This window comes from Pinus tabuliformis, chromosome 1_1 (genome assembly GCF_031772625.1).
Source record: "Pinus tabuliformis cultivar Carrire ecotype Pingquan chromosome 1_1, CPIR1, whole genome shotgun sequence".
Classification (NCBI taxonomy): Eukaryota; Viridiplantae; Streptophyta; class Pinopsida; order Pinales; family Pinaceae; genus Pinus; species Pinus tabuliformis.
The window spans coordinates 634,566,461-634,576,379 of NC_142297.1; the positions used below are offsets into that span (position 1 = coordinate 634,566,461).

At 34.3% G+C, this 9,919-nt stretch overlaps 1 pseudogene; it reads right to left on the reverse strand.

The window, feature by feature from the left end:
• Positions 1-5,507: 5,507 nt before the first annotated feature.
• On the reverse strand, positions 5,508-7,563 carry LOC149214918 (trans-cinnamate:CoA ligase, peroxisomal pseudogene; annotated as a pseudogene).
• Between the last annotated feature and the right edge of the window lie 2,356 nt (positions 7,564-9,919).

A 9,919-nucleotide genomic window follows, 5' to 3' on the forward strand; every position in this document is an offset into this window, starting at 1 on the left:
TTAGCTAGTTCATGCAAGGAATTCAAGTTCCCCGGACTTGGTGGAGATTCCAAGGGAGTGTAACATCATTTGTAGACTATTCTTAAGTGTACATATGCTTCCTGCATTCAAATGATCAACATTGGGAATTGTGAAATCCGTTTTCGAGGAATTCCTAAATAATAGTGACCTAAGTTCTCAAGGAATTTTACAAGGAAATAGGGGCCCAAGTAGAGGGACAAATTAACTAAGTCTGGTTCAGAGCTTCTCACTGAGTAGAGAGATAGGTTATTCACTTGCAAGTTGTGCTTAGTTGAGCAAAGAAATTGTAATACATCTCTATTCATCATATTAATGAAAGAAGGATTTTTTAGAAGTTTTCTTTCCCCAGATAAAACATTATTTGCATATGTGTGATTTTTTATTGCATGTCTGATATTTTTGTTCTAAATTGTGAACTAAATTTTGCAGAGCAGTAGAGTAGGTTTGTGTCTTGTGATTTTGATTACAACTTCATCAAAAGTTGCAAATCTACACCATAATGTCTACATTTGGTGTATATTAGAATACCAATACTTTTTACAACATGATTTCCTATAAAAACCATGAAGTATTGATATTTGATATTTTGACAAGGATACATATCAATTAACAATTGTTTTCACATTAGTAAATGACCATCGGTGTCTTGATATTTTGATATGGGTATATCATAACTCTTCATAAGCCATAAAAAATATTGATATCCCAATATAATCAATGCTCCAATATCCCAATATTTTTGGCTGGAAGAGATCTTAATATGGCCAGTGCTCTGATACCCAAATATATTTAGTTGGTTGATATCCTAATATGGTCAATCCTCCAATATCTCAACATGGTTGTTTGGATGATATCCCAATATGTTCAATGCTTTGATAGGTCGATATGGCTAATTAGATTATATCTTGCTATAGTTACTACCTAGATATCTCAATATGGTCGATATGTATGATATCCCAGTATTCCTTTGTTACATATTGGAATATCCCAATATGGTCAATGCTTCGACATCCAAATATGGCCAATTGTTTGATATCTAGATATGGTCAGGGCCCTAATATCTTGATATGATCTATATGTAGGATATCCTAGTATTCCATTCTTACATATATCAAAATATCAAAAATGTTGTTATAACTATGCATTCCACATAAGCAATTTCTATCCCGATATATTGATAGCCCATGTCTTTATAATGAGAAAAAATATTTTGTTGAACCCATAGGAATATATCCTCATCTACTTCAACAGTGGATGTCATACCCCTTTACTTCACTAATATCACATTCAATTTCATTTACCTTCTTATTCACCTCTTTGAAAATTTTACTATTCGAGACTATGACTACCTCCATTATGGAAGAAATCACTACATTTCTTGTTTGATTTTGAGGACTGAAAAAGTCTTCTCTACAATTTCTTAACTGTTATTTATGGACTTCTTGACTAAAATACCCTCGTTTTCACCTCCTATTTCTTATCATCCCCACCAAACAAACAGTTTTCTCTTAATAACAACTCCAAACATATCAACCTACCAACATCTTCACATAAAAAAGTTATTCCAACAATTTCCCTATCCCAATTCCTAACATGTGTTTTCATTCTCCTATTGTATGAAATCATAAATTCTATTATATACATGTCATGATATATCTTCATTTCAATGGTGAAGGTTTGCCTCGGGTGAAGAAAAATTTCCCCAAGTTTAATACATCAAAATAAAATCATAATAACTCCAAAATTCCAACCCTGACTATTATATATCCTCATATCCCACACTCATGAAAGATGACTTTCCCTTATACTTCTATAAAAAAAATTCCCATAACACTAACTCACCCCCTCTACCTAAAATGTTGCACTTAGAGTTATTTTTACAAAATATACAAATTAATATAATGATTTTTAATTAAAAAATTATTGTAATTTAGGATATTTTAAATCAATTATGTATATCAATATAAAGAGTATTTAATTAAATTATTATTGAAGTTTAAGATATTTTAAATCAATTATCTATATCAATACAAAACAAATTTTACTAGTAAATAATTCCAATATAATGGAGATTATTTGATTAATTAGCTTATAAAAAAAAATTAATATGATGGATTGAAAGATGCAAAAGCTAACAATGTGCAAAAGTGAAGGATGTGAAGCAAATATAGAAACATGATATCCTTCTCATTTTACATAGAACGTTCCTTAACGCAAGATGGGGAGGCAAAGGAGACAAAGAGGTGATGGATACCCCAGAAATGGGGCCATATGATCTCTTTTACATTTTGAAAAAAACGTTTTTGGATACAACATCCATAGAGAAGTTGTATGGAAAGATGGATGTAGAGGAAAGGAAGCCACATTAGAGCCTCCAGTTTGTACATAAAACCTTTTGGAATGTTAGACGTTGTAGCCTGGGAACCTCCGTATTCCACAACAGAATTTTTTATGTCGAATGCAAATAGTGGAGATGAAAATTAGGTAAATGCGTACAAATAAAGAGAGTAGCAAGTATACCCTTGCAGTTTGCATAGAACATTTTGAAATATGAGTTGTGAATAAGTTTTTATATGGAATGCAAATAGTGGAAGTTGTATGGAAAGATGGATGTAGAGGAAAGGAAGCCACATTAGAGCCTCCAGTTTGTACATAAAACCTTTTGGAATGTTAGATGTTGTAGCCTGGGAACCTCCATATTCCACAACAGAATTTTTTATATCGAATGCAAATAGTGGAAATGAAAATGAGGTAAATGCGTACAAAGAAAGATAGTAGCAGGTATACCCTTGCACTTTGCATAGAACATTTTGAAATATGAGTTGTCAATAAGTTTTTATATGGAATGCAAATATTGGAAATGAAAAATGAGGGAAATGCATAGAAAGAGAGTAGCATGTAAACCCTTGCATTTTGCATAGAACTTTTTGAAATATGAGTTGTGAAGGGAAGCCATTCAAACAAGTGTGGAAATTCAAAGAAAGGGCACGATAACCTATACATTTCACATGAATAGTTGGTAGATGCTAATTCTTTGTATTAAGATATACAATGATACCTGTTGTTATTATTATGTTTACAATTATATGAGAGGTAGCTATATTAAAATTATGAATAAATGTGTTATTTCCTAATGCATTTGTCAATGCTTAAGTTTATAAAGAATTATTTTTATTATTTTTTAGATAAGGATTAAGTTTATTTTATAGTTTTATTCATAAAATCGATTAATAGATTTAATAATAATTAATGGTTATGGTAATAAATATAAAAATATTAATTTACAATTAGATTTTTTATTTTTTATTAATATTTTTTATTAAATATAAATTTAAAACTAACTTACAATTAAATAACTAAATATTTAATTATATAATTTTAATATAGTATGAAATATTTAATTATATAAATCTTATATATATTTAATATAAACCAGTTTTGATTCATATTAATTAAATATGTTACCTTATTTATATAGGTTTTAAACTAATTTTCTATTAATTATTTAATTATATGTAAATTTAATATTAACCCCTTTTAATTTAATAGTAAAACTAATTTACTATTAGTTTACTAATTATTTAATTTTAATTATATAGCTTACTTATATATTTAATATTAATACTTTTGGTTCATATATTAACTAGTTTATATTTGGTATTAAACTAACTTTCAATTAACTAACTAAATATTTACCTATATTACTTAAATATAGGTAATTTCTGTAACTAATTAAATCCTATTGATTAATTTTTATTTAAATATAGTTATGTTCTCTTATTCCTGTCCCTTGGTCAAGTCCAACTAGTCATTCCCAATCAAATATAGTTGTTATCCAATCTAACTTACCAGTTCAATATAGTCATAGTCATTAGGTGTTCTACTTTATCTATTTAACATAATCTAAAAATTCTTCTCAAAAAATTTGATCTGTGTCATAGAATCTTAAATTCAACAAATATATTACTATTAAAAATCAACCCAACTAAAATCATTCAAGATTTAATAAGTAACCTAACAAAAAGTATACTCTTTTTAAATAATAATTAATATATTTATCAATTATTATTTAAGATTCCTGGAGAAGCCTGGTTGCAACAAAATATTGGTTCTTCGAGACAATTTGTCTTGGAACATTGGCTCTGGATCCACAATGAAAACCAAGCTGGATATTTTCTGATGTATGCATGGCTCACACTCCCTTTCTTTCCACTGATCTCTTTCTTATATGGCATGTACATTCAGGTGCTACAGAAAATTGTTGCAATATTCGCCTCACCCTCGTTCACCACTCGTTCGAAATACGCATGCATGCTAAATATTTTGGCTCCTCTTGTCCAATAATGGTCAGATTATATTATAAATTGCAACTTGCCCGTTTATCGTTATCACATTCAGAATACAAACTGCAGTAGAATGGATATATACATAAAGGACATGTCATTATGAAAGAGGCTTACCCCATCATTGATCAGCTTCTGGTGCTAGACATGTTAATTTATATAATTTAAATATTAGATGGGTTTGCTTTGAAATTTTTAATTAAAATTGGTTTAAAATTTAATAAATTTTTTTAAATCATAAAATTTGATTTACAAATTTTCAATAATACTACATTTATTTATTTATTTATTTAAAAAAATAAATTTTAAATAATTAAAATTTATATTTTTATTAAAATTATATTACCAAAAAAATATTTAATAATTAAATTTTACTCTAAACTAAAATAATAATAAAAAAAAAACAAAAAAGCAGTTCTATTCAAGCAATTGGCCTGCCAAGTATACACATGAATACATATGAGTTTCAGCGAAACAACCAATTTCAAATGACATCTTCTGTATATGATTTCAATCTAATAGTTTAATTTTAGTTTTATTGTATTGAGAAATTTTTTAAATTTTTTTAAATAAATTTGTATTAGTTAATAATACTAAATTAATTTTTAGTGTATAAGATTTTTTTGTTTATGAAACAAGTATTTATAGTTAAGCTAGAGACTAAATTGGTGTATGATTTTTCTGTTTATGGGACAAGAGACTCACCTTAGTGCAATGGTTTGACTACTAAAATCTAGAAAAGCATACATACTCTACCTCTTTTAACTTTAAAATTGTAACCTTTTAAGAATAAACACATGATCTAAACCATATGCAAAAAAAAAATCAATTGTAGTAATCTTTACCAAAGGTATTTAAGAGTAATAAATAATAAACATGTGTATGATATTATATTTAAATAAAAAAACCAAATAATCTTTACTAGAGGTATTCAAGAGTGATAAACATGTATATGATATTATATTTAAATAAAAAAAATCAAAATTTATAAAATGGAATAAAATTAATTAAATATTATTATTAATTTTTGTTTCTTTAAATATTATATATGATTTTTGTTATATTCTAATGTAAAAACCCTTTCACATTGACCAACTGAGTAATATTCACATAACAAATTGAATAATATTCAGGCTGATCGCGGTGGCTGACTGTATTATTCTTGGTATTGAATGCCCATTGGAATAATCATATATTCTAATTATAAAAAAATCTTTCACATGGCCAAACTTGCATAATATTCAGGGTGATCGCAGTGGCGGCCTGTATTATTCTTGGGATTGACTGCCCATACGAAATTATGTATCTATGTGGCCAGCGAGCGACCTGTAATTAAAGCCGGGCTTGAGCAACAATGTAGTGCTTGCCATGGTCGTCAACCCGTGGCCGATTCTGCTGTTTCGATGTCGCCGGCTTGCTCCGGCCAGCAGCTCGGGCAGGCGCTCCCGCTGTCGAAGTCGGGGAGAGACTTTTGGCCCTTTCTCTCAGCAGGTTTTTCTGTATTTTGCCTGTGGATGTCTTGGGAAGATCTGGCATGAATACCACAGTCTTGGGAACCATGTAGTGCGGCAGCTTACCTCTGCAGAACGAGACAAACTCCTCTTCTTTTATGATAGTGTCACCGTTATCCTTCGTCTTGATAAAGGCGCAGGGCGTCTCGCCCCACCGGGAATGCGGCCTGGCAACCACGGCGGCCTCGGAAACGAGAGGGTGAGTGTAAAGAACAGACTCGACCTCCACACTGCTGATGTTTTCTCCTCCTGAGATTATCACGTCCTTGGAACGATCCTTTATCTCCACGTACCCGTCTGGATGTACCACGCCAACATCGCCAGTGTGGAACCACCCACCCGCAAAGGCTTCGGCGGTGGCCCGGGCGTCGTAGAGATACCCCTTCATTATGCTGCTGCCTCTCAACATGATTTCGCCCATGGTTTGCCCATCCCTTGGCACGCTCGACATGGTAACCGGATCCTTTACGTCCATCTGGTCGAGGCTCAACACGCCAACTCCTTGACGTCCTTTGAGGGCACCTCGTTGGGCTGGGGAGAGTTGAGCATTGTCCCATTCGCTCTTCCACTCGCAGGCGAGAGCGGGACCGGTGGCTTCCGTGAGGCCGTAAGCATGTGTTACGATGAAGCCCATGTCTTCAACCTTAGACAGAATTGCGGGGGCTGGAGGTGCCCCTCCTGTGAGAACTTCAACTCTTCCGGGCAAGGGCTGCTGTTGCGGATGTTCGAGGAGGATGTTGAAGATAATAGGCGCGCAGCAGAAATGAGTGACATGATGCTCTTTTATGGCTCCGTATATCTCTTCCGCAGTGGTGTTGCGAATACAGACGTTGGTTCCGCCTCTGGCTGCGATGGCCCAAGTGAATGTCCAGCCATTGCAGTGGAACATGGGAAGCGTCCACAGGTAAACCGGCTCTCTTCCCATTTCCCACAGAAGCAGCATAGACATGCAGCTCAGGTATGCTCCTCTATGGCTGTATACAACTCCTTTCGGTGCCGATGTCGTTCCAGACGTGTAGTTCAGGGCGATCGCCTCCCATTCGTTCGCCGGCTTTACAGAGTCGAAACGTGGATCCCCGCCTCGAACCAGTTCTTCGTAGGTGCTGCTGATTACAACCCCAACTTGACTCACCAGTTGAGCAATGTGTGCAGCTGCAAGGCCATCATCGAGATCATGTATGAGAATCAAACGAGGAATGACGAGAGACGATTCGAGAAGGGCGAGGGCGTCCTTAGCGAGGGGCAGCAATTGGTAGTCGACCAGCAAAAGCTTAGCGCGGCAGTGGGAAAGAATGGTGGCCACGTTGCGGGCGTCGAGGCGAGAATTGATGGTGTTGAGAACAGCAGCGGCCATTGGAACGGCGAAATGCGCCTCATAAAGAGCAGGAACATTGGGCGCCAAAACTGAGACCACGTCCCCTTTCTGTATCTCGAAACGATTAACGAGAGACGACGCCACTCGTGTGCAACGCTCCGAGGTCTCGGCCCATGTGAAGCGAACACCTCCTTGATCATAGATCATGGACGGCCGGTTTGGATACACCACTGCTGCTCTGTGGAGAAAGGTCAAAGGTGAGAGAGGCGCGTAATTCGCCCCGCACTTTGCCAGATTCTCCATAGCTAACACTAACTACTACTCCACTTGGGCCCGAGCTTTGTAAGGAATAGAGCAGGGACAGCCCTCTAGGTGCTCGAAGCAAAGCCTAAAGAAACTTGGGCCCGACCTTTGTCAGGAATAGAACAGGGACAGCCCTCTAGGTGCTCGAAGCAAAGCCTAAAGAAAACACAGAGAGAGGAGAGAGTATGAGATGAGCGCGTGAAGAATGAAAGAGACGCTCTTGTTTTGGTTGTACGAGTGCATGGAAAACTTGACTTATATAGAAGAATGGGGGACAATTTTCAAGCACGCAACGCTTGGCAAGTGCGAGCGAAAAAAACGCTGCAAAAGCCCTGTCAGTGACTTCACGGAACACCGATATAAAATAAGGCAATAAACGGTCTACAGTGGAAGCCGCCTTGCGTTAACCTGCGCTGGCATTGTGAAGCTGCCAGCTCCGACTTTTTTTTTCTGTAATATAGAAATGAGACAGCACTTATCTCCAAATGTCATTTCATGTGGAATATTGTTGTGGAGTGATTAACCACTTTTACAACTTGCAACTGCTCCAGCGGATACATGGGGCCACGTTTGGCGTTGTAAAATTTTGGGAAAGCTAAAAAGAATGGCAAAGTCAAGGAAAATTTACAGAAGTGGAAAGATTGACGAGGGACCTTTATGGAAAATAATCGGAAATGGAGAGATTGAGTAGGGACCTTTATGGAAAATAATCGGAAAGATTGACCAGGAAATGTTTCCAGAAATGGAGAGCTTGACCAATTTTTTATATTGGTACTCTATTTTGTCTCGCTATATGTTTTTCTTTTTCCGGACATTTTGATTTGATTTGGATAGGACGCTCGCAATGCACTGATATTATAATCTGCTCCTTCTTGGAAAAAACAATGTTATCGTCTTTCTGGGCCATGTTGTTAAACACGGGATTTTACACTGTCCACAATGTTATCGTCTTTCTGGGCCATGTTGTCAAACACGTTATTTATGCTGTTATCAATGTCAACATCTCTACTGCGCAAAGTGTCAAGCACGTTACATTTGTGGTGGGAATATTAACTGGTACAGGCACTTGCAACAAAATATCAAACACGTTACTTGTGTGACGGGAATAATAATAACTGGTACAGGCACGTAAAACAAAATAAAATTAAGAGCAGTTTAATAATTGAGCGAGTTTATTTTGTTTGTTAAAAATATTGCATCAAATATTTTTGATGGAAAATGTAATTATCTATTAACATTTAGAAGTATTTGAGAAAAGTGAAGGTTGCATCTTACGTATTATTAGTTAATTATTCGCACGTGAGTGGATGTGGTGGTTGGGGCGGTTGGTTTTAGCACCCCAGCCAAGTTCGATTCCTGCCGGAGGTCATTTGTTTCGGCATATGTTGTATGTTGATGATGCTCTTCACGCTTCGGCGATATGTATATCTGCTGGCTTCGGCCTCATATGTTGTATGTTGATTCTTAAGAGGGGATCTCTCCCCCATTGAAAAAATCGGCCTCATATGTTGTATGTTGATTCTTAAGCGGGGATCTCTCCCCCACTGAAAAAATTATTAGTTAATTATTCTAAATGGCATGGTTTTTTAATAACAATGATGAGTCAATATGTATTTTTTAATACTAATGATGAGTCAATATGTATTTGTGAATAATAATTAAAAATAATTATCTTTCCAACTAAACTATAATAAATTTTCTTACCTTATAAAAAAATCTACGCTCCACAATCGCATCAACGTATCGGATACTTGTATTATCTAACCACGGCCAATCAAAACTTTGTTGTTTGGTATACCAATATTATCCAAATCTAAGAATTTTTATTTTTTAATTATTAATAGTAATCTTAAATTTATTTTTAATGTATAAATAATTTTAATATCTAAAAAAAATTGAAACATTTCATTTTTAGCCATTATAAAATTAAAACTAAAAATTACTTTACAAACAATAATAATAATAATAACAAAATAAATAAATAATAATAAATCATACTAAATTTTAACTAAACTAATCAAAATTAATAAATAGAAAGAAATATCAAAAGGAAAAAAACATAATAACACAAAAATTTCTGGTTAAATCCTATTTCTACCATGTACTTTAGCAAAACCAGTTTTTCACATGAATAGTCAAATTAATCTTTTTTCCTTGGAACTTCTTGGTTATTGAGCCAAGCGGTCCACAATTAGAATCAGATCAAACGTATCAGGTATACTTCACATTATCTAACAACAGTCTATCAAATTTTGTTGTTTGGTATGGGAGAGATGTTTAATGTTGTGCAAGTCCGTAATTGATATAGTACTGGTCCCACCAAACCACCAAAAGTTGAGACTTGTGCAACTAATATTCAAACAAAAATAAATAACATTAAGTGTAAATATGTTTTAATTTATGTGGAAAATTTCCCTAAACATTCG